This window comes from Drosophila mojavensis, unplaced genomic scaffold (genome assembly GCF_018153725.1).
Source record: "Drosophila mojavensis isolate 15081-1352.22 unplaced genomic scaffold, ASM1815372v1 contig_136, whole genome shotgun sequence".
Classification (NCBI taxonomy): domain Eukaryota; kingdom Metazoa; phylum Arthropoda; class Insecta; order Diptera; family Drosophilidae; genus Drosophila; species Drosophila mojavensis.
This window is the reverse complement of record NW_025318667.1, coordinates 24,379,383-24,398,032: the sequence shown is the minus strand read 5'-3', so window position 1 is coordinate 24,398,032 and position 18,650 is coordinate 24,379,383. Positions and strand designations below refer to the sequence as shown.

General features: G+C 38.8%; 1 protein-coding gene across 1 annotated transcript in view; it reads right to left on the bottom strand.

The window, feature by feature from the left end:
- The window catches only part of LOC6584619 (allatostatin-A receptor), a 149,839-nt gene extending 131,534 nt beyond the window's left edge, over positions 1 to 18,305 (bottom strand). Inside the window, exon 1 of the mRNA XM_044008604.1 lies at positions 17,918 to 18,305. The gene's annotated coding sequence lies outside the window, so the exon portion shown is untranslated. The remainder of the gene's footprint in view (positions 1 to 17,917) is intronic.
- Between the last annotated feature and the right edge of the window lie 345 nt (positions 18,306 to 18,650).

Below are 18,650 nucleotides of genomic sequence, written 5' to 3'. Positions count from 1 at the left end.
CGTAGCCCCAAATGTATCTGATACACTATCTTTAGCTCACTCTCTCTCTCTCTACCTCTCTCTCGCTCTCTGTGGACGCAAGTGTTTAGCTCTTATTTCAACTCGATGATAATTCATCCCATGCATAAAACACATCAAAACTCGCACGCCCACAGCCCACACAACATAGAAGCGACAAAAGTTAAACACGACGACTGGATACTCTATAGGAATTCCCAATATGCCTTTCAATCTACTCAGACTGTAAACAAGTTGACTTGAATAGAAAAAGGATTACCGACTCTACCTCTTAAGACATCAACAGATCTCTGGCAATACAGATTACGCAATCGATACTTATCGATATTCATTCTCAGAGGAAAAGTTACTAGTTGGCAATGATATGCATATAAACTGTAGCTCTTAATACATCAAATGATATTTGCTACAGCTCCAGATTGATTAATCGATATTTATCGAATTTCATTCCCAGAGAAAAATTAATTAGTTGGCTATATACAAATATTTGGATATCCAAAAGACTTCAATAATTAAAATATTTCTACCAATATCAATGAACTAAATTGACTTTTAGCTCTCGAGCTATCGATTATTTGCTTTTCAGGCTTAAGGCTTTCAGTACTTATTGCATGAGAAATCAATTATAAGATTATGAAAGAAAATTGTTTAATCTGAAGGCAGGTATCTGGTACACCTCTATGCCACCAAATCGATTTTATTTCGGATTTCATTTTCAGCAGAAAATTAATAGATGTCATAAATATTCCAAAGCTCAAATCGATTTTCTTTCAGCTTTCATCCCAAAAACTATCGATAATTCGTAATGCAAGTGACAGTGTTAGTGCAACTACTTCGATATATATCGATATTTATCATCAGCGCAGTTTATTTGTCCATTCGCTTGACCGCATATCATCCCATAATTGCTGGACTGCCAATTAACCTTTACACCTGTCTATCGTCGGATGATCGATAACCCTTTTATGTTGCACCAACTATCGGATGACAGCGCAAATTCTACTGCTGTCGACTTCTGTCTCCTTGTGTGTTGGGTATTTGTCACAAATTGACAGAGACATTTTTATCAGGGGACCTCGGCTGCCCATTGACTAGGCTAGAGGTGCAGCTGCTCTGGCTAAACAAGTGGGCGTGGGCGTGGGCGTGGGCATGGCTTGGGCAGGCAATGTATGTATTATGACGACGCCTACGCCACACACCCACCCACGCACACACACACACGCTCAGTGATGTGGGTACACATATCAGTCAAACGGGATTCAAAATTGACACGTATAATACATTAGCATCGGTTATTGTCTTACCGGAGGGAGGCGTGGCCGGGCGCGGAGCAGACATGATAAGAGGACGAGTCGACGTTTATCGCAGCCGCTGCCGCTGCCACTGTCGCTGCGACAGAGTTTCCCGGCTGCGTCGGAGTCTTTATCTAGCCAAGTCAAACATTTAGTCAGCACGTTTAGCACCTCAGTGCGCACGCAACGCATCCTTGCCGCACATCCTTGCCACATTTGATTTGTTTAGTGTGCTTAGCTGCGCTCCAATGGGGCACGTCTACATCGCTGTGTGTGCTTACCTAGGGCGCGTGTCTATATACGCATATATACACATACATACATCTCCCTTGCTCTCTCTCTGCATGAGGGTGTGTACACATATCAACCATTCTGCTGAGCCAGAGTCTGAGCCGGAGACGGAGACGGAGACGGAGACGGCGCAGGAGCAGGAGCCGAGGCCAAAGCCAGAGCCAGCGCCAGAAGCTAACGTCACAGGCGAGCCTATTTACATTAACATGCTCTATAATCCATTTTTCGTAAAGCATATTCAACAATAGCGCGATGGGCAATGCCAGACTGAGAGATACCTATCCTCCTAGGTCTGCCCAGCCAAGGGCGGGCAGTTGCTTGAGCATTGACAGACACCCCAGCCCCAGTGAAGCGGTTAGGCTTTGTCCACGACTAGCACTAGAAATAGAATAGCAAATCGACGTACATATACCAGGCGCTAGTGTGCGAGCTGTCCACACAATGACAATTGTTGGGCCCAGAGACACGCGCATGGATACATTAGCATCTCAATGGCCAGCACGTTGATTGTTGCCGTGTGTCTGCGGGTGGGGCTGATTATTAAAGCTGTCCAAAACTGACAATGGGCGAGCTTCCCGGCTGAATATAAAAATGGCAGCGCTGAACCGTTCCCTGATCTCTGGCGGCACTTCACGGGAAACGGATCCATTTGAATGGATCCAGGTGGCATGCAGGCGGCATATTAATGGGCCTTCCATGCCAAGCCAAACAAAGTTCTCCAAACAGGCTCAAGGCATCACAACAATAGCCGTGAGCCAACATCGACACATTTTATTAAATACAATTTGGGGAACTGCGACGATAAGCTCCAAACATAATTGGCCTAAAGCCTTTCAAAACACACATACATGTACATTATTTGTATTTCGAAATTTACTGTTTGTCTCATCTCAACTGTATTTTGAGCTTTATTTATAATAAGCATCAAAAGGCTTAAGGATATATTGAATGTGATTCAAATATATCTACAAAGAGCTATGTTCATTCCGGAATGTCCCTTGTCATGTCCGGTTATCCATCCGTAAAGACTAACATTTTAAATATATACTCATGGCTATCCTTATCTCAGATTTTACCGATACGCCCACTAGAGGTGTGGCAAGTCAGAAAATACTATTTTTTAATATTTCTAAAATTAAAAGAGCTATTTGAAATATACAGTTACGTGGATAGTCATAAGTATTGCTGGTTGAAAAATAAATTTTACATCCTTTAATGGGCGTGGCATATAACAAAAATTCCTAGAAATTTTCATATTTTTGTAACGTCATGTTGAGAACATTTGATACTCCTTAACTCTATGAACTCTCTCTTACATACGCAAAGGGCTCGGCCACGCCCTCTATATTCCCTTCAGGTTCAGCAATTGCCTGAATCATTAAAGTTTTATTTATAAACAGAGTTCATCGTGGAAGTAAAAGAGTCACAAAGGCAAGCTTTAACAGAATATAGTATATATATATACATGTATAGATATATAACATAATAGATACAGGTACATAAATAAATCTAGGTGACAAATAGTTTTGCCAAGCGCTTCAATCAATTGACAAGCTTCAAGTGCTCTCGAAATGGCGATAAATCCAGTCTCTGGCATTTTTAAAGCTGTTTGTTTCACAGCGAAGCCTTTCAGCGATTAACAGCGAAGAGAACAAAATGAAATTAGAGCAATGAGCTCAAATGAAATGCGCAAATTGGTATTTTGTGTTTACAGCTGTTTTGGTCGGTTGTCGTTTCCAGGCTTTTTGCCTGCCACGAAAATTCGCCTCAATTCATTTAACATGGGGCTGGCAAATGCATAAAATTTCCCGCATCGGAGCATGACCATTCATTCGCTTACAATAGCAAAAAGCAAATATTTAATTTGTGTGAATGAGCACATCCGTAACCGTTATATCGTACAACATGTTTACCGTACAGCTTGCACCAGAGCAGGGGCCAGGAACCAGGAGCCAGGAGCCAGGGGCCAGGGATGAGGCCAGAACTTGTCCACAAGCCGAACGCATGAAATGAGCCACTGACATGACAAAGAGTCCAACCCATGTGTCCCCGGTACGTCCAGCTCAGTACCCAGTATCCAGTACCCACTACCTGCGAGACCCCCACGACAATCGACACGCAAAACGCAACAAGCAGAAGGCAACAGAAGTGAGAGAGAAGTGAAAGTTATGTGCGGAGTTTCGAAGTTCACATACCCCACCCCTGGGTGGGGTTTGTTTGGCTCCTAATGAAATTCGTTGCAATAGCGAGTATGAGATATGTTCTCAAAAGACATATAACAGATATCCTAAGCAGCACAGCTCTACGGCTATAGTTCTAGAATCCCTTTAGGCTGCTCTTAAATAATTTCAGTATATAAGTATGTGCATTATATAGCATTGTGGCAGATTTAATGTTTAGAGATTTAATGAAAAAATAGTATATGTATATGTTAAATATATCATTAATACCTTATGACAATGTGAAGTTAACAGTAGAGTCCCTCTGCTAAGTTTCCTGATTCGTGATTGGCTACCACTGTTGCAGTAGTATTAGTGAGAGACCGAGAGCTTGTAAAATTATTATCCGAGTGAGTTTGCGCCTTAACTCCAATTGACACACTATGAGAGCGAGAGAGAAAGAGCGATAGTGTTGGCTGTTGCTGAACATAGGCTCGGCAGTTGCTGAGTGAGAGCGAGAGAGCTATTGAGCCTCACAGAGCAGCCATGTTTATCAACGGATGCAGAAAAGACAATAAGAAGAAATTTGCATTCTCAATAGGCAATTTTTTAAAGTGGAAGGTGGAAAAATTAACACAAGCTTACACAAATATTAATTTATTCATATTGTTTTCTATCTAATGTACATTTATTTGATTATATTTACTAGACTGGACCAAAGCTAACTTAAAGTTAAACCCTCTCTACTAGGACTCTCTGCTTGATATAAATATTTAAATATTATTTTTAATAATTATTAAATATATTTATAAGAGATTTATAATGCAAATAAATACTAGCTTAGATATTTTAGCAAACCAAATAAATATGTTTAATCATAGTTTCAAGTTATCCAAGCTGACTTTATCCTTAAAACATAAATTCCTATAACAAAAAAATGTCACAAATCTGTCCCCACGTCTTCTACTCCCCAGCAAGTTGATTTCATGTGCACAGGGTATAAAAAGGAAAAGCTGTAACGACCACTCACATGCTACATTAAATTCATTCATTCCGTCTGGCCGTCTGCTGAGCAGTTTCCATGCCTGAGTCCTGCCTTACCTGTCCCTACCTGCCTGGCTACGTTTTGTCATTTCTACTAATGATTTCATTAATAAAATCAAATTAGCTTTTGGCCGCTTCCCCTACGGCTGACTGTGTGCATGTCTATTTGTATGTGTGGAAGGTTGCGTGTGTGTGTGTGTGTGTGTGTGTGTGTTGAACTACTTAACATTTAAGCACAAGTTATGTTTCGACTAGCCGACATGCAACAGCACACGAGTATTAGCAAACCAAAAAACACAAAGCAAAAAGACTAAAAACTCGAAATTTACTAAAGAATTTTTCCAACTTGTGAGCCTTACGATTGGTTCGTTGTGTGTGGAATATATGGAACTAGCACTTTGTGCTGGAGCACAATTTACGAGCATGCTCAAGGCTCCGGTGTTCCAAGCATTTGCAACGATATCAGGTTTACTGAAAGCGTATGCCAAGTGGAGTTTAACTAGAATTTTCCATATTCAAAGTGACTCAATTTTGTGGCGAAAACCGGGCGAAATTCTGTAGGAGAATTGGAGAATATTTGTCTGGTCGCGCTGTGCTCTCTGTGTGCTGTGTGTCACTGCTCTGGCCACGCCCCTAACACGCAGTGACCTACGCGTATCCTAGGAAACGCAATTTGCAATCTTGAGTTCATAATTTAATGCCACGCCCACGTACCACAACGTATGCCACATCTGCATGCCGCATGCCGCATGCTTTCCATCGACTTCACAGAGTGCGAACGGGTATATTGGTTGTGCAAGTCTAAGGGGAGTAACTATATAATGGGAGTATTTATATTTATATATGGGTGGGAATATTAAAGTTCAATATATACAAGATTCTCATATTCCTGAAGGTGTACTACGAGGTCTACTATGACATCAAAGTTCATGAAATAAAAATAAAATAAATCACAAATTTCCATCTAATAATATATATGGAAGATACAGACTTTCGCAAGAAGTGAATTTTCCGATCTTTACAGAATAAAACCCAACAAATATTTGATGTTCTATGAAAGCTTCAGTTGTGTTCATCTCTGAGCGCGTATTACGCAGCCGGTCATGCTCGACTGTTTCAACACTCTCAATTGGATTCAGCTGCTGCTGCTGCTGCTTAACCCGCTGACATATTTTCACATTTCTTTTGTTGAATTTTTTATGCTGTTCCCGTTGCTTGAGCAGCACACGCTCCTTTGTGACATTCGACTTGAAGCGCGCACACACACACACACACACCTACACGCTCACACACACATGCAGATCATGAATACAATTGACTACTGTAGCATGAACATTGCATACTCTTTGGAGGCGTAAAAGTTTTAGTACTCGAGGAGCGTACTTTACAATTTGGTAAAAGTTATAAAACTTATCCACCACATCATACGAAGCTCGACCAAAAAACAAAAACGGGGCTAAACACACACACGCTCATAGTAAAAATCATAAATTTTAATAAGCAAACGGGTCGCATGTTAATGTTTAGCATGAATTAAGCTTAATCATGTGAGATGAGATTGGGTCTCCGGCACGAATCCAAATAAGATCTGCGGTACTACTAAGGCAGCGCAGCTACAGCTCTCCTAATTGAAGTTGGCTGGGAGAGTTGGTCTACAGAATTACAGCGATTTTTGGAGTACAATTGCACTATTCATTTATATGCTTACGTGGATAGCTTTAAATATTTCAAAGAAGTAAATTAGAGGTCGTTGACCTTATAAAAGAGAAAAGCGCATAATATAGAAGGTTGCATAGGTGCATAAGAAACCCCAATAAAATAACTATGTAATTAGCTTAAGATAATGGCCAAAACTAATAACTGGCATACTTAAATATTTAGTAAGTGTGATTAGCTTGAATATTCAAGGCTATTCATAAAGTTAGCATGAAACTTGGCCATTGTCGTAGAGGCTCATTCAACGTTGGCTTTAGTGTATAATAGATCAAATATTAGCTACACTGTACTACTTGTATGGCTCATAATACGAAATTAGTAGAATAATATTTTGATAAGACTAAAATGATGCAGCAGATCACTTTAAAGAGATTCAATGCATCAGCTAAGGACTGAAACTTCATTGACAAGGAACGTGCAAGCCCCTGTTGAGTCTGGAACGACAAACTACTTGTACTACATATTATAAATAGAATATATTATATATTAGTAATATAGCTCAACTTCATGAGAGTCTAGCCCTAAGCATCTGCAGTATTTGAGTACCGATTGGATTGAAGCATTGATACTGGCTTGATCTCTCATTTTTGATAGTTTTTCGTTTCAGCTCGATTCTAAATGAGTTCATTTAGATGCCTAAAGACAATGATAAATTATTTGTGTAGTTTATTTACATAGTCAATGTAAAGCTAATTAAGTTTCACATAGAGAATTCAGTCCGAATGCTTCTCTAAGAAGTGCAAGTGCTTAAGATAATTTTGGATATATACTAGAAATTATCTCTCACAGCTCCTTAATTATATTCACTTCCTATACACACAGCATAGCTACATTTACAGTTACAGTAAGAGTCGGATAGTAGAGAGAGAGAGAGAGAGAGCGAGAGACTTTGTTTATGATAAGCAGAGGACTTAAAGCGTGTCCCAAAAATGCCAACAGTTGATAAATTCACAATTATCCAACTCCCTTAAGACTAGGCGAGCTACTTTCGCTGTCTCTGCGGGTGGCGCTGGCACTGGTCGTGGCTGGGGCGAAGGGTAAGGGGGGTGGGGGAGGTGGGGCTGTCATTGCGGTAGGCGTTGCTCATTTGACTGTCACCAAGTTCCTGGAACGGAAATGAATGTGCGCAATTTGGTGAGCCGAAAACGCAGAGGGCAAACTATTTTGGCGGACAGAGTGTTTTGGCCTTGACGGGCTACAGTCAAAATCAACAAGCTGACGCCACGCCCACACGCCCACAGCTCTCACCCACTCGCTGATCTCAGGAGCGAAGACAAATACCGAAAATGCCTGCGTTTGAGAACTTCGCACTGTCCGCCAAGACGCTGGCAATACAATGAAGCGACTCTGATGCTCATAACTCTGCGTTTGTCTGTCTGTCCTGCTGTGTATGTGCGTGCGGGCGGGTGGGCGTGTGGGCGTGTCGGCTTGGCCAGAAACAGTTTTCATTTTAGCATTTAACAAATGGCCAAGAGGCCAGGCGCGTTGGCCTCCAGCCAGCAGACGCAAAAGTTTCCAACGTTTGCACTTCAATTAGTTACACTCAACCAAAAAGAATTCTCTGTGTGCGTGTGTGTGTATGTGTGTGGGGGATTAGAAGGAAAAACAGTTTAATTTCTTCATAAATTATTTACGAATTTCGCGACAAAAAGAACAAGCTCACATCTGGTAATGCAGACGAAAATAGCTCCTGGGGCGCAATTTGACTCGATTAGCATGCAACAGTAACATCAGCAGCAGCAGCAGAAGCAGCAGCAGCAGCTATTGACACAGTAAAGCCTCCCTACGCAAGCCCCTATCTTACCCTAAAACCCCACCTGGCAACGTTTTGTGGTTGGCGGTGCGGGTGCGGAGAACTTCAAAGTGACTTTGCACCACATTTATGTTTGAATCTCTTGCTCTCTGCATGTCTCCCTCACTCCCTCACCTTTGCTCTCGCCTGTCTCTCCCTCTCTCTCTCTCTCTCTCTCTCTCTGTCTTTGGCTTGTTTATCTGTATATGTTGCTTCTGAGAAATGAGACTTTACTTTCATCTCGACAAGCAACAGCGGGAGCAGCAACAGGAGCAGCAGCAGGAGTAGCAGTAGCAGCAGCAGCAGCAGCAGCAGCAGCAGCAGGAGCAGCAGGAGCAGGAGCAATAGCAGTAACAGCAGCAGCAACAACAACACAATTAACAATTTTAAGTCAATTAACTAATTGTGAGTGAAGCGAGCGAAGAGGCAAACTGTAAGCTGTCAAAGGACATCTCATATTTAATTTACACACTCAACAGCAGAAAAGAGAAGAAAAATAATAACAATCGGGAGGGCAATAAGTGTTCAAACAATTGCCAATGAGCATTAACTGAAACAGAAGCATTAATAGAAGGAGAAACATAATCATAAACATGCATGCCACATGCCTGCCCGAGGAAATATTTTATCTCAAACTATAAAAAATATGCAATGCATGCAAACTGAGTGAAGCGTAATGAACTAGTTCTTTAAAAGCTCAACTTTAATGTTTAGCTTAAATTTAATTTTTTGAAAACTTATGCATATTTTGATGAGTACTGTTAAAAGTTATGTAAACTCTTTGGAAATTATTTAGAAAGAGAAAGAGAACTAGTTGATAGAGCAATAAAGTTTAGAACATATTCGTGTATTCTGTTAATTTATCTATTATTTGATAAGTATTTTAGAAAGCATTTTTCAAACTCAGCTCATGGAAACCACTGAACTAGTTCACTAGGTATTGATATTGATTCTCCAAATGAACTAAATATATAGTAAGTAAAGCTAAATATTATGCCAACTGCATGCTAGCTGCTTGACGGTGTTATCGATTGATTGATTTATTCTGAATATCGGCTAGGTATACCTGACTGACAGGCGCTGAGAAACTAGACTGGTTGATTGACTAACTGTATGAGGACTGAGTGAATGACTGATTCAATGATTGGCTGACTGATGATCAATGCCAAACAGAACTGCATACGGATTGAGTTAAGATTGATTGATGAGAAATACACGAAACATGTGACTGATTGACTAACTGCATAAGGATTGACCGATTGAGTGGTTAACTGACTGACCCACTGATAGTCACTACACAGCACAAGCCGTATAAGCCTGGTCGAAGCTGTCAAAAATAATTTGTAGACAAAGATATATATGTATTGATATTTCCCAAATTCCACTCTTGGCTAACAAATCTTACTAAGCAAAATTTGGCCTTTCGTAAAATATAAATTGCGTTAATAAAAGTTGAAGACGAATCCAATTCGATTCGAACGATTGCCGAGCTACAATTCAACAGAAAATTGTGCGAAGGAAAAGTGATTGAAAATATTTTCATGTGCGGCTGGAAAATGAATGTCCAAGCGAATCGACGTCGCAACGTGATAAAATTGTTTTAATTGTCAATTATTATAATCGCATTTGAGGTCGAGTCTCGCGCCAAGGCAACAAAACCAATTGGGAGTCATTCTTTTGGGAAACACACGCTGTGTGTGTGGGAAAACAATTTAAATGTCATTTGTTTACTTGCAAATTTTGTTGTCTTCACGCTTAAATAATGTCAATCAATTATATTAACACACACGCACGCACACACACACACACCCGGACTCACAGCATCAGCACAGCAGGAGGCATGGAAACCGCCCGCTGGCAGAATTTTATAAATTTTTCATGATATGCATAAGCTCAGGTCCAGGTGTGAGTGCTGGCGCCTGCGAGAGCGAAAGAGATAGAGAGTAACGCATACAAATTTTTTAACGCACTTACGTTTTATTATTGTTTTTTTGTTTTTTTGTTTTTCTTTTTTTTCGCTTTCTGAAACCCTGTAGGCACAACTGCAACAAATGGGCATATCCACTGGCTAAAGGAAAAGGTTCAACAGCAAAGGGAGTTACATTCGTGATGAGAGTATCCAGCAGTTGGGAATGCCTCTTCCAGCACAGCTTAAAATATGCTGCAGCTGATTTTTTAGCCGAGCAGCCAGCGAAGCGAAGTAAATGAAAATTTTCGGTGCAAGTAAAAAAGAAACAGTAAAATCGCATTTTATACGACATTGTCCGCAGCGTTTATAGACTGGCGTATTGCCAGACTCTATATATATATGTATATATCACTTTATAATCACTGGACTGATTGATTGATGATAAACAAACAAACAACGCAGCGCGTAAAAGCTAAAAAGCTCAAGTTTTCAGTGTTAAAATTGCAGACAAAGATCATTTCCGAATATACACTGCGCGTCATCAGGTTAGCGCCCCCCTTTACACTCAACCTCAAAGCTAAATAAAATCTAAACCAGCAGAGCTCCATCTTTGAAATTTTTTTACAATATACTCCATTTATTTCTCTTTAAAATACAAAAAGAATGGCTACTGTAACAATAAGGATTATTTTTAAATAATTTTTTTTTGTAAAATGTACAAAAAACATGTAACAAAAATTTGGTCATCAGATTAGCGCCCCCTGCGCTAAATTCAATTTATTTAAGTTAATTACCAAAAATAACACCTGTATTTTAAGCTATTGTTATTTTTAAGTAATATTAGTAGTGCGTAGTGCCGTTTTTGTTTGAAATTACTTTAAAAATTCGATTAGGAATGGAATTATAAAGTTGTTCAATATTATTCAAGGATATGGTTGATTAAGCGTGTTCAGTACCTTCGATTAACTCTGTCTTTGTACTATAATGCTTTCCGGACTCATATACTTTCCTGACCAACCATCCCCAGACGTTTCCAATGATATTAAGGTCGAGTGAGTATGGTGGCCACTCCATGAGATCAATTTTTTGGCCCTGAATCCAGGACTTCAGAGATCGGGCGGTCTGAATTGAGGCATTATCATGCTGGAAAATCTAATGCCGGTTTTCAGACAGGTTATAGAAATGCGGAACAGCAGTTTTAAACACGATATTATGGTCTTATGCGTTCATGCGCGATGTCAAAAATTGAAGCTTGCAAGTGCTGTAGTAAGATATTGATACCTACACAAATGCCACACCACCCCCCCGCCGCAGCGGCTTGGAAACCGTTCCAAATAATGTTCTTCTATGAGTAGGTCATGGATATAATAATTATATCCATCAGTTACTTCCAAATTCAAATTTTCTCATCAGAAAAGACAACATGCTGCCATTGGGTAGACCACGTCATATTCGCCCGGCCAAAATTAATGCGTATTTCTTTTCTCAGCATATCGACTGGTGTCTTTTTTTTACATTCTGTTTCTTTAAGTAATTAACTTTCTTAATTGCTCTTTAGACCGTTGATAAGCTCGTCCTAACACTGATTTTAACCCTAATCTTGGTGGTCGATTCGTGGGAATTCAAAGCTTCTCGAACTAATGCTCTTCTATTTCCTTCTGAAATCACTTGATTATTGCCGCTTATATAGTTTTTTCCATAGTTTTCCCTATTTGTAAGAAAATTGCCACTTAGTTTTGTGTTTTTTCCTGATTTTTCAGCAATTTTATGGTTGCATAGTCTAGATTCAAAGTATGCCTCAATCTTTGATTTTCAACCAAAGATAAAACTGTTTCTTTACCCATACTATAAATATATTGAATACTTTGAGCTTCACAAAAAATTTGGTGAGTGTAATTGCCAAAATAAGCAAGATAATTACAATTGCATTTGGGGGCGCTAATCTGATGACGCAAAATAAGTGCACACATTTTTTGCGAAAATTGAGCAGAATAGAAAATAAAACATAACGGGTTTTCACTCGCGCTTTTTTTTGGTATGAGAGACATCTCATATGATGATAATGAAATAAAAAAAAAACCAAGAAGCTGTGTGCAATAGGCAAAGAGAAAAACGTAAAAGAAAATGAGTGTAAGGGGGGGCGCTAACCTGATGACGCGAAGTGTATGTATATATTTTCCAGAATGTGTACGATGCATATATAAGTATATGCATGTCTATACATATGTCGGGTTTGTGTCAGCTTCCACAATAATTCGCATGAATTCCAACTAGAATTCCAACTAGAATGCCAACTTCTTCTAATCATCTCTTCGTGCACTCACAAACATGGTGGCTATGTGCGACTCAATAGCCTTCTCGCTCTCACTCAGCGACTGACGGGCTCAGCAACAGCCAACAATATAGCTCCTTCTCTCTTGCTCTCACAGACTGTCAATTGGAGCGTGCAGCAAAGGCGCAAACTCACTCGGATAATAATTTTACAAGCTCTCGGTCTCTCACTAATACAACTGCAACACCGGGAGCCAATCACGAATCAGGAAACTTAAAAGAGAAACTCTGCTGTTAACTTCATACTATGTCATATTATTTGAATGATATACATGCATATGTATATATAAATGTACAAGTATTGTATATATGTATATGAATTAGTGTATGTGTATATAAAGGCAAATCTACAAATTACATCGGAGCCAGTTAAAATCGTTACTCAAAGTGAAACTAATTGCCTATTAAATGGCTACAGAACTTAATATAAAATTGCAAGTATACGACGGATATTGTTAAATGAATTCAAGCCCAAGCTTAACAAGTTCACAAAGGTAAACGGGAGTTGCTTACCTTTCGTATGTCTTATTTTCCGAAGTGAAATGTTTATTAATTGAACAAAATTGTTAATTCCCAAAACGTGAGGGTTTACTTGACCAAATGTTCTAACGAGAACGAACGAGGCTGCCAAACAACATTCCAAGCAGTCGTTAGCCATCGAGTTTAAAGACGTGAAATTCTGGGTACTCTGGGTAGTGGACAGAAAGGAGGACCTAGGTATTAAATACGCCTGCCTCGAAATGCTGAAGGGAACCATGATATTAGCAGTTGGCGATTCCATTTTTGACCGTCTCAGAGCCAAAGTCTAGTTAAAAGCTCGTCACATCGAGCCAAAGCGAATTGCTTCTGAATTTTCTATTATATTATAGCAATCTTTACTTTGATATGGATAAACCGAATTTATGGCCTTTTGAATAGGTTACACAGGAGATAATTCACTGTGGCTAACCCATATTACTGCAGATGATCTCAAAGGACTTTGGATTTTCTAAAAGTGGGTCAAACACCGAAGGCGTTTTTGGAAATGCATGACTAAGGCCGAGCTAATTTGGCCAAATAAAACAGTTAATTTATTATGCGTAATGCGAAAATATTTTGAAATGAAAAGGGGAAATAGAAAAGGGGGTAGGGCAAGGGAGAGAGATGCTTGACCGAGGCACATGTCAGTGCAAACGCTTGGGTACTTCAGAGCTCGCACATTTGAGATACATAACGTAGATATAAATTTGCCTTAAATGGCGCCACAAAGTATGCAGCAACAGTGGCAGTGGCAGCAGCAGCAGCTTCTTAGTTGCTTGGCTGAGAGCAGAAATCCCCACAAAGGGCCAAAGCCAAAGGGGTCGCAGTGCGTGGCAGAGAGTGGGCGTGGGCGTGGGCGTGGGAGGACATGCTTATCTAACTGCAATTGCTGGGGCACCACTTGCCATCAGCCGGCAGAAGGACAATAAGCAAAACATTGTGAATGCCTGGGCGCACGGCCGGAGGAAGGCCCCGACGGAAGAGCTAGACAAAGAGCTGGAACGGGTTGCCGGGCAGATGAGGTAAGTGTTTTCTTGTTGTTGCTGCTGCTTTTGGTCAGGCGCATGCCACGCCCACCTGTGCCCATGCCCCAGCTGTAGCCGTAGCCGTAGCCGTAGCTGTAGCTGTAACTGTGCGTTGTGGTATTCTTACGGTTCCGTTCCCATTTCAAAAGTGATGCAAGACTCAAGAGAAGTCAACGTCATGTGGCATACCCTGTAGTGGGGCAGGTGTATTAGCTGGGGGCCTGCCAGTGTCGGATTGGACGAGGCCAGCTTATCAATTGCAGAGCATTAGCAAGTCGTGACGTGTCGCCCGCACAGCCTCTATCTATCGTGTTCATTTTTAATGCCTTATCTCTGGTCTGTTTGCCTTGGTCTAGTAGGTTGGGTATTCATATTCTTTTCTTCTTTTTTTTTTTTTTTTTTTTTTTTCTTTGCCTTGCCTGAGGCGTTAAATTCTTGTGAAAACATTATGGAAAAGTTTGTAAGAATTTCACTTCGTTTTCATTCATCTGCATCTGGGTGAACCTTAAGCTCTTGGCGGCCAGCTCAATAATGTAGCCACTGTAGACTGTGAAACAGCCCACACAGTCTGTGGTGGGGGCGAGATATAGCGGATGGGGAATGGGGGCGGTGGGCGGGTGGCTGGCAGCTTCCTTTGTTGTCGCGTTTGTAAGACATTATTTAACCCATTCAAATTTGACATTTGGCTCATTAATTCTATGCACAATTCTCATATCTCGCATTTGTTTCGCTTCACTTCACGTCATTTCACTGCCGGAGTCTTTGCGCTTAATCACTTAATGCGCGAAATGTTCACATTACATTTACGGCCATGTCGCACCTAATTAGACCAATTAAATTTAGACGAAAAGTACGCGCATTAAATGCAAATTAAGTGGAACTTCACATTAAATGCATGTCGCATATTTCACACCCACCTGCCCGGCGCCAGGTTGCGTGTGCCGCGAAAGGAAGAAGAAAACTCTGTAAAATATGCTCAAAGTAGTCAAGGTCGATTCATTTGCACCCATTTGCCCCCATTTGCCCCAGAGGCAGGCCTTAGCCAATAACAAATTTAATTGTTTAAATGCAGCAAAACGTTCGCTAAACTCAAAGCGTAAAAAATCGAAAGTTATACAGTGCAGAGCCATAAGACTACAAAATACCCTTACTTTTCCAAACCATAGTTTATATTTGTTTCAGTTAAGAGAGAGTGTCAGGTAATATGTATTTGTTAAAGGTGTCTAGGGCAGAACATTTAATAATTCGTGAATTTCAATATTTGATATAGTTTTATAAAATAATCTATATAATTATAATAAAAATCTCTTGCTGGTGTTTTTACTCTTTTATATTCATTTGCCAAAAGCATCATATTTTTCATTTAATTTACTTTTACAAGATATTTAACATTTTTATTAATAGTACAGTGTAATATTATTCAGAATTAAGTAATTACATTTGCGATTTTATTTACAATAAAAAGTAAGTATTATATGAAACGCAAAATATTATTAATAATTAATTAATAATAATTAATAATACAATATATAAAATATTAATAAAAACATGAAATTATATTTAAATATAAAATAATATAGTAACAATATATGTAGATATAATTAAATAAGTAAAAAATAGATTTAATATTATATAAAATGTTTAAGGAACATAAAGCACAACAAAGAGAAGTAAAGTTAATGAAAAAAATTAAATAAAATATTTATTATATTAATATAAACATATTATTTCCATTTTTTTTTTAAGCATATACAGTTTTCAACATAAATTTATTTTAAACCAAAATCAACCAACACTTTAAATATTTTTGCTAATTAAATATAATATGAAACAAGAAATATTATTCTAGTTTAGTTTTAAGGCTTTATTCCGACAAATCGGAAACCGATTGATATGACATCTGGCTTTATCCACCCACACTTTACTCATGTGAATAAAACACTTTTACTATCTAAATTAAGACTTGCATTTCATTAAATTAATAAATAGATAAAGACAACAAATTACACTTCTGATATTTAAAAATATATTTTAAATGGTATTTAAATGCGAGTCTTTTGTCTAGCGTGGCGCCTAATTACCTGACATTATCCCTTATAGGGTCGGTGCCCAACCTGATTTTATCTGTGGATACGTGCATATTCTTATGTTTTCGGGTGAAGTATATTGATTTGCTCCATTCTGTGAGAATCCAAATTTTCCATTATGGGACATACATATGAGGAAATAAATAAATACAATATGAAATAAAAATATATAATAATATAATTATAATAAAATACTTGAATAGCCAAATACAATATTATATTGTAGAAATGGAATTATAATTATAAAACAAAATAATAAATAAGATAAATAAAACTTAATTAAATAAATATTAACTATTGTATAATCAAATAATTATAAATTATAAAACAATAAATTTAATGTGAAAATCTAGGTATAATATCCATACTTAAATTATAAATATGATATGAGTAATGCATATAATTAAAAGAAAACATTTTAATTAAATTTAAAAATTAATAAGCTCATAATTAATTAATCACGCAATTATCATAAAAGATAACATTGCGATTTTAAAATGGCATAAGGGATAATTCAGGACTGGATGTAACGGCGCCTTTTAAGGCTTACACCGAACTTCATATTTTAGTGTAACAGTTATACAATTCAGAAGATAATTTAGAGTTATTAATTGAGTAAATAAAAGATTTTTGTATTTAATTAAGCTCCCATTTAATCACAAAATTGAATAATACTCTAAGGACTAAAGAATTTTAAGTACAATTGATGAAATATATAAACAATCTAGAAATTCGTATGGACTCGAGCCCATTTTGAATACAAATCTAAAAGTCTAGCTCCAAAATTGTTTATGATAAATATAGATGGAATCATTTAAGCGGGGGGAGGGGGAGGAGGTAATGGGTGAACTCATCTATTTGATAAATGCATTTCATTTCGGCTGGCGGGTAAAATTTTTAGATGCGTTGCCGAGTTTATTTTTTGTTCTCGACTCTAAGTGTAACTGTAACTGTAACGGTAGATGAGTAACTGTAACTGTAACTGTAACTGGACTCATCAATCAAGTGGAAAAATTAGAGCTGGGAAATGGGAACAGGGAACTGAGGACAGGGACCAGCTGTCCCGTCAACCTGATGACCGTTCTGGCGACAATATGCTAATGAGCTTTATGCCGTCTGTGTATTTAAATAGCGCGTTCCCTCTGCCTTCGATACTGTTTTTGATAGACGCAAATACACACACAGACACACACACACACACATACACAGCTTTTAAGGCAACCCTATTTCGCCTAATTGAATTAGGTTTCACGAAATATAAAAAATAAAAGGGAGCTCGCTTCAACCTTTTGAGTTGGCTACAAATCGCCATTGATTGGGGTAACCGCATAATTTCATTTGAATCGAACTAAAGACCGATGAATACAATGCGACCAGAGAATACTCCGTGCTCTCACTCTCTCTCTCTCTCTCTCTCTCTCTCTCTTTGTCTCTCTCACTCTCACTTTCCCTCTGTTGATCAAAGTGAGGCACACAGAACTGCAAAGCTCCCGAAGTTCTATAAAGCACAATTAGTTCAATTGAGAATTGCGAATTGCAAATTCGAATTCAAATTCGAGCTCATTAATGAAAATTTTGGAAATTTTTGCATTCAATTTGCAATTTTTTCAACTTGTTTGTGTTGCTCGATGTTTGAGGTGAAAGCGCGTAACGAAATAATGTAATTACCGTTAGTGAAAGTCGTCGCCGCACCTTATAATTGAATTTCCGGTAATTAAGCGGTGGTGCACTCACCTGTTTAGATGCGAGAACTGGGGCTAGCGCAGGCGGCACAAAGCACGTGCAAATACAGTGGCTGAATATCAAGTATTTTCTATTTTATTTATCACTTGAGAATCGTTTTGTTTTGTTTTGTTTTTTAATTGAATTTGAATTTGAATTTTTCAAATTTCCTTTAGTTTTCAGCACATAAAAAAAAATAGTCAAGAAAAATATGCACGGATTTGGAAACGAGTAATACGAGTATTACCAATTAGAGTTAGCTCTGCTAAAGTACTAGTGGCACATTGTATTCACACTTTCAAAAACCATTTTCGAAGTGTTTTGGTAAATTGTCGCTCGGTTGCTCGGATGCTGCGCCGGCCACACAACCGTCGGTCAGGACATTCGCAAGCGAACTGCAAACGCTTTCAACAATTCAAATCAGAAATCCAAGTGAACGTGGCCGTTGCCGTCGCCGTCGCCGTCGCCGTTGCCGTTGCCAAAGAATCAACGAAGCGACCCGAACCTGAGCACGCACCAAGCGACAGCCGACATGGCGTATGAGCTATTTTTTTTTTTATTTTTATTTTTTTTTTTTACTTCTACTCGGAGCGCTTTGCCAGCGCACGCCCACTCAATGCCCTGAGTGAGTTTGTCTTGGGTTCAAAACAGGATGCGAATAGAAATATGTGCATGCATTAAGACGCCGACCCATTCTGCGAAACGAAAATTAAACACGAATTATTTTCTGAATTGAAAAATTAGA